At 43.0% G+C, this 16,470-nt stretch overlaps 1 protein-coding gene and 1 pseudogene across 2 annotated transcripts in view; one reads left to right on the top strand and one right to left on the bottom strand.

Moving 5' to 3' along the window:
- DTD1 (D-aminoacyl-tRNA deacylase 1) overlaps positions 1-16,470 on the top strand; it is a 214,483-nt gene that overhangs the window by 11,780 nt on the left and 186,233 nt on the right. The gene's annotated exons all lie outside the window — the stretch shown is intronic.
- On the bottom strand, positions 505-6,084 carry LOC119515935 (annotated as a pseudogene).

The following is a 16,470-nucleotide window of genomic DNA, read 5'->3' as shown; positions in this document are numbered from 1 at the left end:
AGGCGGTCAGGAGCAGGACACGTCAGGGTTCAGCCTGGGCCAGTCCCCTAATAGAGCCCTGAGGGTCAGCGTTGGAACATGGTTCCACATGTGGAGCCCGCAGAGTACCCAGGGGGCCTGGGTTGGGCTGCAAAGTCAAGGGGTCAGAATTAGAATGGATGGAAGCAAGGAGGGTCTTGGGTGAATACTGCAAAAGTAGCTGAAGCATCTGCAGTGGATGGGATGCTTTGGGGTATAAGAAACAGCCCCATTCACCTGTCTTACTGGTACGGGCTTTATTGCTTTGTGGTGGAAACACCCAGAGGTAAGGTGATTTCAGATTTAGCCTGTAGCTAGAGATTCCCGCTGTAACTTTCTGTGGGATTCTCTGAGCCCTGCTTTCCTGTGCTTGTTGGCTTTGACCCCAGGCTGGCCTTTTTCAGGGAAGCAGTGATGGTTCCAGTCTTTACCCTGGTCCTAGCATTTGACACATTATGTCCTGAAAGATGCTCTGATCGGACTGGCTTAGGTCATGTGTCCTCCCGAGGTCACGTGTTCCCTGAGCATGGGGTCAGCCTCCTCAGAACCCTCCCCTGCAGCCTCATACAGATTCTGGGGCTGTTGGGAAGGAAGGAGAAATGGAGGCTGGGAAGGCTGCCCGAATTGATGCTTCCGTGTCCTTGACTTGCCTAAATGGTGGCCGCTGGGAGGTGGGATAAACAACGGGCATGGGCAAAGGGACTGGCAGCCCCGTCAGTACCTGGCTTCCTGAGGGTGGGACTGGGGAGAGCGGGCATTTTAGAGGGATGCCCTGCTGTGAATGAGGGTATCGTGTTTACCTGTGGGTCTTCTCTCAGCTGTGGGGAGGAGAGGGCAAGCGGCAAGACTATCCTGAATAGGACCTTGGGGTGTTTCTACCTATTGCCTTGGTTCTGAACTTTAAACCAGGCTGGCCCACCATGCCCCACCAGGCCGGAAACCTCAGCCTCCTTGCTTTGTTCGGAGGCAGTCTGCTGGGAACCCCCTTCCTGTACATCTGCCCTTGTACCTGCACCACTCTAATTCGGTTCTGCTGGCCTCCTGACCCTTTGGCTCTGTCAGGGCATCTCCTCTTAGCAAGAACTCGCCTCTCTTGGCTTATCTATTCTTGCCTAATGTGTTACCCCCAAACTTAGTGGCTTAAAAATAGCCATTTGATCATGCTCACACTGAGCTTTGTCTCTTATCCGTGTGGTGTTGACTGGGGCCGGAGGACCCGCTTCCAAGATGGCCTTGGTGCTTCTTGACCGCTCTCTTCTTCCCCGACCCCCATTGTCTCACCCTCTCGGGCCTCCCCTGTGGCTTGGGCTTCTCACAGCATGGCGGGCTCAGGGTGCTTCTAACATGGAGGCCGCCTTCCCTCCCCAGCAGGCATTCAAGAGAGGAAGTGGAAGCTGCCAGTCTCGTTTGGCCTGGGAGCTGGCTCAGCGTCACTTCTGCCATATCCTGTTGGTCACAGCAGTCTCAGAGCCGGGCCCAGTTCACGGGGAGAGGACACAGACCCACCTCATGGTGGAAGGAATGGCAAAGAGTTTGTGGCCATCTTTAGTCCTCTGCAGCTCATAACCTCTCTAACCTCTTTCAAAGGTTAGAACTTTGCTCATTCTCTGGAAATAATTGCTTTAGGGAAAAAAGCCTAGTGCACAAATTTGTCAGTTTCCCTCCTTCACTGCAGAATGAGCCAGAGGTGAAGGGGGCTTTATCGGATCACCCAGCTGACCTAGTTGGCTCAGGAAACCAGGTTCAGATGTGACCTGTATCCCCCCCCCCCAGCCACGTCCACCTTCAGATGAGCAGCAAAAGCTCGTGCGGTGGGAGGCATTAAACACTCTGAAAGCTGAGTGCTGAGTGCGCATTGCTTTATAGTTAGGAAAAAAAATAAATGGTATGCTAAAATGCAATAGTTGAAAAGAAGGACCTCTGCTCTCAGCTTTCACCAACTCTCAGCCGTTTGTAATGCGCCAAGGAAAGCATTCACCTGTCGGCTTCGTTCAACAAATCAGAAGCTGCCCCAGTCTTAACAGGAGCTACCTGTGTCTTCTTTGTGGGTCTGCTCTCTTGTGGGTGACAAAGAGCTAAAGAAATATAGAATGGCATTTAAGGAGTGCAGCGGCTTTCTGATTGCCTCGATGTTCGCTCTATGGGGTATCCATTAAGTCCATGTCTCCCACAAGATTGTGATGCAGACAGAAGGCCTCAGGAGGAGGAAGACCACATCTAGTTTTTGCTTAGTGGTGATACTTCATTTTTATGAATTTGTTTAATTTTCCACTCTTCTTACTACTTGAGTCAGTTTAGCAGCATGAGTGAGCTCTCAGTGGAAGACTGTTTTATGTATTTGGGCAATGACTGTGATGCCAAAGGCTTTATTTTTAATGTCAATTTAGGAAATGACAAGATGAGATCATGTCTTCCTTTTTAATGAATGGCAAGGCTGGCAAAGTGCGGCAAAGGGCTGAGACTGTTGTGTAGAAATTTGATACAGATGTGCAACTGATTTTAGCCAAATCAGTTAATATTTTCCAATGTTCCTTCTTTTTCTTTCATTTTCTTCCTTAATTTGCTTACCAACTTCCTTATTTACTCCTGCATGTCCATTTTTTGGTCTTCACTTACATCCTTTCCATGGAGAAAATTTTGGTTTCCCTCTTCCCAAATGGCATACTACATCCTTTTTCATTTTTAGGTCTTATCTTTTCACGAATCCCTTGATTTGTTTAGTTGACCATCCAGTATGAACAGTGACCTAATTTTACCAGTTCTCCTTTCCTCTACCTAAGTGTTTGCGGCCACCTCCAAAATACTGTCACGGATGTGGTGGCATTTGTAAACCTCTGCGGTAAACTAGCAGAGGGCTGCAGGCATAGTTGGAAATCCGATTGGTGTGACAAATGATGCTGGGTCCAGGGAGACCAGGGTAGGCTTGTGACTGGGTCGTGTTGCCCCATCCAACCTCTTCTTCCTTTCTGGGCTCCTTCCGCTCTCTGTCCTTATTCTCCTGTGTCCCTTTTATCTCATTTCATAAGCGTTCTCCACACTTCTGATCAGGAACTGCAGAGCCAGCTCTTTCTTCTTGCGTAGTAGATTATGGCAATTCAGTTTGAAGAAATGAAGGCCGTTTTTTAAAGGAAGATCCAGACATAGATGAAGAGAAACTCCTGTTCGTGCTTATCATATCCAGGTGCATGGAATGATTCGGGATGAAAGGAAAAGTCTGAGTCACTTAGCAGAGGGATAGGAAGAGCTCAAAAACTTTTTAGTTCAGGGTCTGCAAATTCAGAAATATTTACTGGTTGTCTTTTAAAAATTTTCTTCAAAGGTTTTATGAAGCAAATGATGAGTGTAAGTGGTGTAACATCTTAATCGCTTTCTTTGCCATGTCCTGAGTGAATTCCTATAGCTCACTAGTAACTTTCATTGACTGTATCCAGTCCAGAGGTTAGCTCATCTATTGAGTTTTATTTTTTAATTAATAGACTTATGTTTTAGAGCAGTTTTAGAATTACAGAAGAATTGAGCAGAAAATAGAGTTCCCATATACCACTTTCTCAGCACAGGTTCCTCTATTATTAACATTTTGCATTAGTATGGTACATCTGTTACAGTTGAACCAATATTGATACATTACTTTTAACTAAAATGCATAGTTTTCATTGGGATTCACTCTTTGTGTTGTACAGTTCTATGGGTTTAAAAAATATATATATATATATATGTGTGTTGTGTGTATACTATATTCAAGAAGAGTAACAGTCTTTCCATGCTTAGTTTTTTTTTCTCATAATGGGCAAGAGGTAGGAAGATCTCACCCAGGTGGCTCCAAACCCCATGGAAGTAAATGTTCAGGTGGATTCCGGGCTCTGCTGATCGGGGTCTGGCTGTGTGGAGGCTGTGCTAGGTCTGGGTCTGTTCCCCTCTGGACGACTCGTTAGTGGTCTGGTTGGCCAAACACAGGTAGTCCCCCAGGAGGGCGCTCAGCACCATGACAAACCCCAGCATCAAGAGACTCCTTGAGATGGTCAGGGACAGGTACTGAATAAGAAAGATGATGTCAACATCCTGGGAGCGTCCAGGGTCATCAGTGTAGGTCTCCAGGTACAGCTCAGACAAGAATACCAGCTGCTCACAGTGGCCATGGAAGCAGCCGAGGCCATCACTATCAAGAGGTGGATGAGGAAGTACCTGGCATTCCAGGCCCCTATGCAGGTGTTCACCCAAGCACAGTGATGGTCAGAATGGAGCACACAGCAGTGGCAGACACTGCAGTGCTTGCATTGAGCTCATGTCCTGAAGTCACAAGTGGGACACCTCATGTTCTTCAGAAGCATCACTTCATCAAATTCATAAACTTGAAGAAACAATTCACTTACCTTTATTACAGTCCAGGTGTTGTTTACACAACTTAGGGAGAAAAAAATGCGGGTTTACAAGCAGCAGCAGATGGGTCAGATAAAGGTAATACAAGGAGAACTCCAGGTATTTCCAAAGTATATTTAGTATGAACCGTCCCTTACAAGATGAGGTGCAGGATAATAAAGGTGTGGTTTAACTACAGAAGAGGTAATAGAGCATTCTTTGCTTGGCTCGCTGAAGACATTCTGGAATTAGACAGGAACATATCTGTTTGCCTCCCCAGACTGGGCCTTTCAATTAATGGGTTTCTGAGGAAATGTTGATCGTGACAATGCCAATTCAGTACCAAAGCCTAGTAGAACAAGAAGAAAATCAGAAAGTCTCTCCTGGGATATAGTTCTCTTGGTTGGTTAATTTTCAGCTGGCAGCTCTGTCATTTCTCCTCCTGGTAGTCACGGAGAATTCAAGCAGCCATTTCTGCTTGTGCAACAGGGCACACCTGGCCCCATGGGCCCCACCCAGAGCCCCAGGAGACGTGGTTCCTCCAGGAGGCCAGATCTGGTGCTGGGCTCTGCCAGCCGCACCTCAGCAGCGCTTCCGTGGCACAGTCTGAGACTCGTGTTCTATGGGTTTGACAAAGGCATAATGTCATGTGTCTGCCATCACAGGATCATACAGAATAGTTTCCCTGCTCAAAAGTTCCCCTGTGCTCTATCTGTTTATCCCTCCCTCACCATGACAACCACTTGTCTTTTACTGTTTTTTTCCTATAGTTTTGCCCTTTCCAGAATGTCTTATGGTTAGCATCATACAGTATGTAGCCGTTTCAGACTGGCTTCTTTCATTTAGCAATGTGCATTGACTTTCCTCCGTGTCTTTTTGTGGCTTGATAACTCATTTCTTTTATTGCTGAATACTGTTACATTGTATGGATGTACCACTCTGTGTCTGTTCACCCATTGAGTATATCTTGGTTGCTTCCAAGTTTTGGTAACTGAATAAAGCTGCTCTAAACATTTGCATGGACGTAAGTTTTCAGCTCATTTGGGTGAATACCCAGAAGTGCACAACTGGTGCATTATCTGATGAGCCTCTGTTTAACTTGATAAGAAACTGTTAGACCTCCTTCCCAAGTGGCTGTACCATTTTTCATTCATGCCAGCAATGAATGAAAGTTCCCATTGCTTTACATTGTCAGTGTTTTGGATTTCAGACATTCTAGTAGGTGTGTAGTGTTTTAACTTGTTTTAATTTGCAGTTCCCTAATGACATATGATGTTGAGCTTCTTTTTATATGTTTATTTGCCATCTATATATTTTCTTTGGTTTTATTGGTCCTCTGCCGAGTTTAGTTTTGTGTTTCTATTCTTTTGATTTTTACTGTGCTTTCACATTGGGCAAGGTGAGTTTCTCCTGCATTGTTCTTTAGAGTTTTCTTAGCTATCGTTTATGTTTCTCTATGCATTTTTAAATTGGCATGCTTTGTTCCAGGAGGTAATCTGGGTATGTTTATTTGTTAATTTATTTACTTATTAAATGTATGAATCCTGTGGTCTCTCATGAAGCTCACCCTTTAGCATATTCCTTCACCTCACTTTTCCTCTTCTTGATTTGTTGACCTTGCTTGGCAGAACTCCAGCCCTTGTTCAGTCCAGCTGCCTGTCTGTACCCGTACCTGGACAGCAAACGTGGCTGGAGAAAACGTCCTAGCATGTCCACTGGCCTCACTTTCATGACCTTGACCTGAAAATGGACCCACAGTGCTGCCCAGCAGTTGTTTACGTTGACCTGTTTGTTCACTCTGCTGTTCTCCTATGTGACAGTTCGTTCTATCTAAACCTCTGGCACCTCCACCCCATCCTCACTTTCAGCTCTTGCCTTTACTTCCCATTTCTCTGAGAAAATCGAAGCACTCAGAGGGGAATGTCCAGAAGTGCCCCTGGTGTGCCAAGCAGCCTGCCAACATCTGCACCCGGGCAGCAGCTTTCCTTCCCGTTGCAGTGGCTTGGCTCTGGTCTCACACCAAGTCTCATGTCCTCTTGCCTGTTCCAGGACATTTCTGCTGTGGTCCTCCTCTCTCTAAGTCAGCTGTTGCTCCTCCTCTCCTGGATCATTCCCACCGGCTTGCAAATGTGCTGTTAGTTCTCCTGTCTCAGAGAAGCCCTCTCTTGGTCCCATTTTTCCTTCCAGCTCCCTCCCCGTGTGTCTGTTCCACTTTGAAAGAACTTTTATTCTCGCTGCCTCTTATTTCTCTCTTCTCACTCTCCCATAAATCCATTCCACTCAGGCTTTTGTCCCCCCCACTCTTGTCAAGGTCTGCTGGCTCCCCATTTTGCTCAGTCAGTTTTCGTCCTTAGCTCTCTGACCCCTCGTAGGATTCGATTCTGTGGCTCCCTCCTTCCCCCTTGGAACACTTGACTTCATTGGCTTTGAGGGCTTCTCACTCCCCTGGATTTCCTCCTACTTCACTGGTTGTTCCTTTGCAGTCTCTGTGGCTACTACCTCCTCCTTCCCTGACTTAATACCAGAAGGATCAGATCTTGGAACTTTTTCCCTTTACACTGAGCAGTCGTCAGTGATCTTGTCTAGTCTCTTGACTCTTAAAAACAGTTTCTATGCTGATGCCCAAATTTGTATTTCTAATGTGTTAGGACCTCCCCACCTCCAAACTCCACAGTCACCTACCTGGTTGTCTCCTTGACATGCCCACTTGGGTATCTCATTGGCACCTCAACCTTAGCAAATTTAATAAACCTCCATCTACCTTCCTGCCCCAAACCATGGCATCTGTACCTTCCCCACCTCAGCCTTCTAGTTGCTTAGGCAAAAAATCTCTCAACTGAAACAGCAGAAATGCTGGATGAAATATATGTATATATATTTTAACATTTCTTTATATTTTTAACTTTTAATTTTGAAATAATTTAGACTTATGGAAAAGTTACAAAACTAGTGCTCTTCACTCAGCTTCTGTTGATAACATCTAACATAGCCATAGTACAATTATCAAAACCAGAAGTTAACATTCTTACTATTAATTAAACTACACACTTTATTCAAATTTGGTCAGGGTGCTGGTTTGGCTCTGTTATGTACCCCAGAAAAAGACTATGTTCTTTTAATCCAATCTTGTAGGTGAAGACTTATTGTGGGAGGGATATTTTGATTAGGTTGTTTTCCATGGAGTTGTGACCCCACCCATTCAAGGTGGTTCTGTAATTAACTGACATCCTCTCTGAGAGGAGAAAAGGCAGAGAAATTTTGAAGAGAGTTCAGAGATGCTTAAGGAGAAAATGCCCAGAGACAGTTTGGAGATAGTTGTTGAAACCAGAACCCAGGAGAAGAATGACTAGCAGACATCATCATGTGCCTTCCCATGTGACAGAGGAACTCCAGATGCCATCGGCCTTTCCTCAGTGAAGGTATCTTTTTGTTGATGCCTTAGTTTGGACACTTTTATGGCCTTAGAGCTGTAACTTGGCAACCTAATAAATCCCCATTGTTAAAAGCCAGTCATTTGTGATATATTGCATCTCTAGCAGCTTTAGCAAACTGGAATAGCCAGTTTTCCCCTATTGTCCTTTTCTGGTCCATTATCTCATCGGGCCCCACATTGCTTTTAATTGTCATATCTTCTTAGTCTCCTCCAATGTGTGACAGTTCCTGAGTCTTTCCTTGTCTTGGCCTTGATGCTTTTGAAAGAGTTGCTTATTTTGACAGTAATTTTGTGGCCTGTCCCTCAATATGTGTTTGCCTGATGTTTTCTCATGGTTAGGTTGACAGGAAAACCCCAGAAGCAATGCTCTGCCCTTCTCAGTGTGATTGTGTCACACTATTTGCCAGATTTCTCTATTTCAAATGTATTTTCCTCTTTGTGATCAGTAAATGTCTTATATGGAGATAACTTTGAGATCATTCACATATCCTGTTACTCAGCATTCTTTCACCCACTGATTTTAGCATCCATTCATGGTCTTTGTTTGCAGCAGTTATTGCTGAGGTATTTGTCTACCAACCCATCTTTACAAATGTGTTGCTGTGCTGCCAGTGAGGTAAGGAAGGCTGTTCAAGGTGCCTCACTTACCCGCCTGCAGGAAAAGCGGTTGCTACATGGTATTTTCAAGTTAAAGAAGTGAGGGTGTCTTGCTATTCAAGTATGAGTTTTATTTTTAAGCAGGAAGAGAAGTTGATTTTTTCCAATGTCTTTTTTTCTTTAAGGATTAACCTAGCAAAAGCATTTTTTAATCATGAGCTGTGCTGATTAAACCTTTATTGGTCCCCACATGGTGTTCTAATGTATGGCTGGAAGAGTTTCCCTCAGTGTTCATTTCAAATTTTTGCATCTGTATTCAAAAGAGAAATTAGCCTCCCTCCTCCTCCCCCGTTTATGCCCAATTTTAGTATTAGGGTACTATTAGCCTTGCAGAATAAATTGGAAAGCTTTTAAATCTTTTTCTGTGGTTTGGATTGATTTAAGTAACATGGGAATTCTTTGTTTTACTAGAACTTGTCAGTAAAGCTCTTTGGAGGGAGGTGGTTCTGTGGTTTCCTTGGTTACTGTTGTATACAGGTTTCTGAGCACTTCTTGTGTCCATTCTAGCAGTTTATTTCGCCTATGGTCTCCTTCCTATTTGGATTTTCAAATAAGGTTTTACAGGTCTCTTGTGATTGAAAAACATGTCTATAACTAGATCATAGCCCTTTTCCTGTGGCTTATTTGTATTTCTCAGTCAGAGTTCTTATTATTTTTTTCAGAAAAGTGACTTAAGATAATTGATCAAGTCTAGTTATTGTTTGTTTGATATTTCATGATCTTGTTTTTATCTTCAATAATTTTTTTTCATTCTACACTTTGTGTGAGAGTGTGTGGCGTTTTCTTTTCCTGGTTCCTTATATCATTTTGTTTTAGTCTTCCTTCTTTTCTAATAAAATGCACTTAAGGTCCAAAACTGAGGAGTTTTGCTTGACTCTCCTTCCTCCCACACCTAGTCCTTCTGCAAATCCTCTTGGCCTGACTTTGATGTAATCCACTGGATGTGACAACAGCACACTGCCTCTCCTGCACCCACCCTGCCCAGGCCATCTTCTTGGGCCTCCCTGAGAGGGTCTGCTCAGAGGCGTCCTTCTTCAGCTCCCCACTGCCCCGGATGAGAGGCATGGGGCATGGGTGGGCTTGCATGCTCTTGTGCCAACCCCCACCCCCAAATATTTGTTCTTGTAATTATTATTGAGAAGTGAGACAGGGTGACCCTTACTACCTAGGGATAAACATCTGGGGGGGGTGGGAAGTGGAAGGGAAAGCTGATTCAAGGAGAAAAAGGAATAATGTATTTCTGACAGTTAAAATAGAACTCATTCATAGTATGTTTGAAATGGACGAGGAAAATCATTGTGGCATTTAATACCATTGTGTGTATTTTCATAAATGATTTTATGGTTTTATTTAAAATGCCAGTTTTTAAAGTATTAGGATATCTCTCTTTTATTTTTTAAACAGCTTTATTGGTAGAAGTGGCACCTAATAAACTGCACAGATTTGCAGTGTACAATTTAAGTTTCAACATATGTGTACATCCATGAAACCATTACCGTAATCAAGACAGTGAACATACCCATCATCCCCCACAATTTCCTTGTGCTCCTTTGTAATCTCTCTTCCTGTCCTTCTTTACCTCCCTCACACTGCCCCTACACACCCCCCCACGCAACTATTTTTTACCTTGTCAGTATAAATTGGTTTACATTTTTTAGGGTTTTATATAAATGGAATCATATATATTCCTTTTTTCCCATTCAGCATACTTATTTTGAAATTCATCCTTGTTGAAATTTGTCCTTGTTGCATGTATTAATAGTTCATTCCCTTTTATTACTGTGTAGTATTCCATTGTATGGGTGTTTTATTATCACCTTATTAAGTTATCCAGATCCTTTTATACTGTACTTTTTATTTACTTGGTCTGTCATGGACTAATTTTGAGTTAGTTTGTTGCTACTGTTGGGTTTCTATGAACTTTGCCTGTATCTCCCATAATCTCTGTCTCATGTGCTTTAATAGTATATTATTTGGTGCATATTTGTGACAGCCACAACCCTCCTCAAGAGTGTACCCTTTTTACCATGAAGTGCTCTCTTTGCATTTTTAAAAATTAGAGCAGTTGTAGGTTTACAGAAAACTCATGCAGGAAGTGCAGAGTTCTAATAAACCCCATCTCTCACACATACATTGTTATTAACATTTTTGCATTAGTATGGTACTTTTGTTACAATTGATGAAACACTATAATTATACATTAGGGTTTACTCTTTGTGTTGTGCAGTGCTTTTTTGTTTCTTCTGATAATGTATATACAACCTAAAATTTCCCACTTTATCCACTTCCAAATATACCATTCAGTGGTATTGGTTATATTCACAAAGTTGTGCCTCCATCACCGTCATCCATTGCCAGAACTTTTCCATCACTCCAGACAGAAACTACTTACCAATTAAACATTAACTCCTGTTTCCCACCCCATATGGCCCCTGGTAATCTGTACCTTTTTGCCTTGAATGCAGGCTTTTCTAATATTAAGATTACATTCCATAACATTTGCCTGGTATCTGTTTGGCTAACTTTTTACTTTCAAATTTTCTGAATCATTTTGTTAGAAATGTGTCTCTATGATATGGTAGAATTTTCTTTTTTGATCCAATCTGAGAATCTTTTACTTAGGTACATTTACCCCATTTCTGTATATTTGTTATAATACACATCTTTAGTCTTATTTCCATCTTAATTATCACAGTGCTATGGGGATAGAGTATTATGATTGACAGCTTCTGGGTCATGTGTTCACTTCTGTGGCCAGAATGGGACACTTTGACAACCTAGCCAGGATCACTACCAGAAGGGAGGTGGAAAAGAATACTGGGCAGACCACAGCATACTAGCTTCTACCCTCTTCTACAGGCAGTTAGAGAATTTTAGGTATACAGGCCTTTTTCCTTTGGAAGTCTGTATTTCTCTGTTATCTTAGAGCACACAGAGTTGTAATTGAGAATTTCTGCATCTCACTCCTTGTTATATACTCTGGCAATTTGTAAGATTTTATTTTTATTTTAAAATTCGAAATTTTATCTGGATATGTGTGTTAGCTATCTATTGCTGTGCAGCAAATGAACCCCACAACTTAGTGACTTAAAACAACCTATAAGCATTTCTTATCTCACAAAGTTTCTCTGGGTTGTGAAGGCGAGTGGCTTAGCTGGGTGATTCTAGCTCAGGTCTCCCATGAGGAGGCAGTTAAGATGTCAGTAGGGACTGGACTGGGGCAAGGAAACCCCCTTCTGGGGTAGCCTATTTATATGGCTGCTGAGTTGATAACTGTTGGCGGAAGGGCTTGGTTTATTGCCACATGGATCTCTCCACGGGTTGCTTGTCTGTTCTTAGAACATGGCAGCCAACTTCTCTCAGAGTGAATGATCAAGTGAGGGCAAGGTGGAAACTTCCAGGTCTCTGTGATCTAGCTCTGAAAGCCACCTGCCATTTCCACAGTATCTTAGGTCAACCCTATTAGATATGGCAGGGGTTTGCACGGGGTTATGAATCTCAGGAGGCTGGATTTGCTGGGGCCATCTTGGAAACACAGTGTGTCTACCCGGTATGGATATGCCCTCTGCTTTCCTGGCTTCCTCAAGCTGAGTATATGGGTATGTTTGGCTCAGGGAACTTTTATGTTCCTTTCTAGGAGAATTCTCCTTGATTTGTTTGCCTCAATATAAATTTGTTTTTCAGCTGTTTCCATTCTGTTATTCAGTGCTTCTGATGTTTTAAAAATATTCATCTCTTTATTTTATTATTCCTGTTTGGTCTTACAGTTGCATCTTTTGCATCCTGTGTTAAAGGGATACAGTATTTTCTTGAAGCTCCCAGTGATTCAGATTGGAAATCTTAAAACTTCTTATCTGTCTCCTATATTATTATTTTTTACATAGGTTAATTTTCTGCTTGAAGAAAAATTTCTGCTTCTTTCATTTGGTTTTCTCCAATTACCTGGTTATACTTTGTTTTACATTGTTGGTTTAAAAATATGTCCACAGATTCTTGGATGCATCTCCTTCAAAAGGCAGTGCTTAATTCTCCTCCTCTTGAGTGTGATCTGTCTTGGTGACCCGTTTCTTAACAATAGAATATACAGGAAGTGATGGTGTGTGACTTCTGTAATAAAAGGCATCGCAGCTTCCTCCTGGATCACTTGCTCTGGGGGAAACTAGCTGCCAGGTTGTGAGGGCACTCAAGTTCCCTAAGGAGAGAGCTATGGGAGGAAGAACTGAGCCAACTGCCAGCAGCCAAGTGAGGGCGCCGTCTCAGAAGCAACTGCTCCAGCCTTGGACAGCATCTTGACTGCAGCCTCGTGTGTTACCACGAACAAGAAGCACCCAACTAAACTAACTCTCGAATACCTGGCATACAGAAACTATATGATAATAAATGTTGATTATTTTAAGCTACTAAGTTTTGGAGTAATCTGTTATGCAGTGAAAGGAAACTAACATATTTAGAAATTCAGCATTCTGTTAGTTCTAATTAGTAAACAGACTGTGTTTGTGTTTCACTGGTTGTTGTGAAAGTCAGGATTTGGTTTACCCCAGATGCAGTGTAGCTCCTTGGCTGAACTTTGCCCTGGTCATGGGAGTGGAGAATAAGTTGGTTTCCTTTCAGGATGCAGGAGCTCAACTTGGAGCCAGCCCCAGACTCTTGGAGGTAATTAGAGAATCTAAGGAGCCATGCAAGAGCCCCAGTCTGTGTACCCAGAGCAGCTGGCTTTCTGGGGATGTGCCCCAGGCTCCAGCTGCTGAACCACAGTAAAACTCCAGCTCTCCAGTGGGGCGCTTAGGAAGGTCATTGGGACTGGAAAGTGAACTTTGGCTTCCCACAACGGATAGAAAAGAGACATCTAAGAAAAGGCAGCTCAGCACAGAGGTGAACTATGTTAGCGTATTTTTATTCCTGCAGAAATTCCTTCTGTATCAATCCATCTGGCTGCCAGCCTGCAGGCCTATTCCATTCCTGAATCCTAAATGGCAGCCTGGGATGGAGATGGGGGACAGGGTATGGGGTGTTTTGCACAGGAACTTTGTCTCTTCTGCTCCTCCTCACTCCCAGTTTTACCTGCTGCCATCTAGCCTGGGTTTAACGTATGTTTAGTTATCTGATTTAACATGGCAGAATGAGCCCGTACATTTGACCTTTTTGTCCTTACCCCAATCCATTGAAATGATGGAACATAAAAATAAGAATAAATCCAGCTAAGATGGTGGCTAGGTGAGACAGGGCAAAAAAACACCTCCGTGAAAAATACTAGATAAAAACCAGAAAGTGACCCAGAACACCAGTTTCAGCGATACACCAGCTGGACAAGTCTGCTAAAACCACAGGGACCATGCACTTGGTGATACCAAGAGTCTGCATTCTGAAACGTGTGAGTAAGCCGGCTGAGAGTCCTGCGGCTGTGCTGTGGTGTGGGGAAACCGGGGGTTGACGTTTGGAGATGGACTAGTTCTTTTTTAAAAAAAAACCAAAAACCCAGGAGTGGCTGCAGTTATGATGGTGAGAACTGCACAGTGAAGCACTGCAGGAGCGGGCTGTGCCAACCTCTTGGTGTCTGGCGTGGAGGATAGACTGCTTCTTTTCCCTCAGGGCCATGGGGGCAGAGGGGAGAGCCAAAAGGAGAAAGAAACTGCGCTGTTTGCAGCTGGCTCCCTGGCGGGCTGGAGACACTCCTGTCTGGGCCATGCCCACAGCCCAGAGCTGTGCCAGGAAACCCAGTGTGATGGGGAGCGTATCCCACAGCACCATGCACACGTCAGTATCGGCCATGGACAGTGGCCTTGGGTGCATACACAGCTAGTTGTCCCAGAGCTGGGTAGGTGGAGCTGTGCAAAAAGGGGGGAGGTTGAGATGCCCCATTCAGCCATCTTTGCATCAGGTTGAGAGCGCCCCTGCACGGCCCGGTGGTCCAGGGCTTCCCTTGAGGGACGGCGCGCACTTGTGATATAGCACAGCCTTCCCTCAGCAGAGGTCCTGGAAGGTCACATCTGAGGATGGGGGCCTGCTCAGAAAACCCAGGGATGCTACATCAATGCTGGGGACTTGTGTGTTAGCAGCAGAGAAAATCTGGGGCAAAACTGAAATGAAGGCTTAGACTCTTGCAACAGCCTTGAATCTCTGGGAACACCTGGGAGGTTTGATTATTAAAGCTGCCCTGCCTCCCTAACCACCCAGACACACGCCCCACATTCAGGGCCGAGAGCACCAACAACACACCCAAACTGAGTTAAACAATTGAAACCCCACAAGAATCATTTCCCCACATACCACAAAGACAAAGTTGAGGAAAACTGACTTGAGGGGAATAGGTGACTCACAGACGCCATCTGCTGGTTAGTTAGAGAAAGTGTATGCCACCAAGTTGTAGATCTGAAAAATTAGATTGGTATTTTTTTACAACGTGAAAGAACCCTATCAAGCAAAGCAAATGCCAAGAGGCCAAAAACAACAGAAAATCTTAATGCATATGATAAAACCAGACGATATGGAGAACCCAATCCCAAACACCCAAATCAAAATATCAGAAGAGACACAGTACTTGGTGCAGTTAATCAAAGGACTACAATCAAAGAATGAGAGCATGGCACAGGATATAAAGGACATGAAGAAGAATATGGCACAGTATATAAAGGACATAAAGAAGACTCTAGAAGAGCATAAAGAAGAAATTGCAAGAGTAAATAAAAAAATAGAAGATCTTATGGAAATAAAAGAAACTGTTGACCAAATTAAAAAGACTCTGGATACTCATAATACAAGATTAGAGGAAGTTGAACAACTACTCAGTGTCCTAGAGGACCACAGAACAGAAAATGAAAGAACAAAAGAAAGAATGGAGAAAAAAATTTAAAAAATCGAAATGGATCTCAGGGATACGATAGATAAAATAAAACGTCCAAATTTAAGACTCATTGGTGTCCCAGAAGGGGAAGAGAAGGGTAAAGGTCTAGGAAGAGTATTCAAAGAAATTGTTGGGGAAAACTTCCCAAACCTACTCAATATAAATACACAAAGCATAAATGCCCAGCAAACTCCAAATAGAATAAATCCAAATAAACCCACTCCAAGACATATTCTGATCAGACTGTCAAATACGGAAGAGAAGAAACAAGTTCTGAAAGCAGCAAGAGAAAAGCAATTCACCACATACAAAGGAAACAAAATAAGACTAAGTAGTGACTACTCAGCAGCCACCATGGAGGCGAGAAGGCAGTGGCATGACATATTTAAAATTCTGAGAGAGAAAAATTTCCAACCAAAATACTTTATCCAGCAAAACTCTCCTTTAAATTTGAAGGAGAGCTTAAATTTTTCACAGACAAACAAATGCTGAGAGATTTTGCCAATAAAAGACCTGCCCTACTTCAGATACTAAAGGGAGCCCTACTGACAGAGAAACAAAGAAAGAAGAGAGAGATATAGAGAATTTTAACAGACATGTATAGAACCTTAGATCCCAGATCACCAGGACACATTTTTCTCTAGTGATATGGATCTTTCTCCAGAATAGACCATATGGTGGGACATAAAACAAGCCTCAATAAATTAAAAAAACAAACCAACAATTGAATATATTCAAAGCACATTCTCTGAACACAGTGAAATACAAATAGAAGTCAATAATTTTTGATTTTTAACTCCGCTATTTACTTCCTACATGATATAAAATACACAAACTCTAATGACAAATCAGTGGTTTTGGACTCAGTGTTAAATATGTAATTTTTGACAAGAACTATATAAAGGTGGGGGAATGGAGGAATATAGGAACATAGTTTACGTGTCCTATTGAAGTTAAGTTGGTATCAAAGAAGAAGATTGCTATGGATTTAAGAGGTTAATTTTAAGCCCCATAGTAAACACAAAATTATCAGAGAATATGACCATAGAGATGAAAAGTAGAGTATGGATTACGAGAAGTGGGGGAAGGGGCAATGGGGAATTAAGAAATGAGTGTAGGGTTGCTGTTTGAGGTGAAGGGAAATTTCTAGTAATGAATGGTGGGA

The sequence above is a fragment of the Choloepus didactylus genome, chromosome 19 (genome assembly GCF_015220235.1).
Source record: "Choloepus didactylus isolate mChoDid1 chromosome 19, mChoDid1.pri, whole genome shotgun sequence".
Taxonomy (NCBI): Eukaryota; Metazoa; Chordata; class Mammalia; order Pilosa; family Megalonychidae; genus Choloepus; species Choloepus didactylus.
Note: the sequence above shows the minus strand (reverse complement) of the source record. Positions and strands in the feature narration are given on the sequence as shown.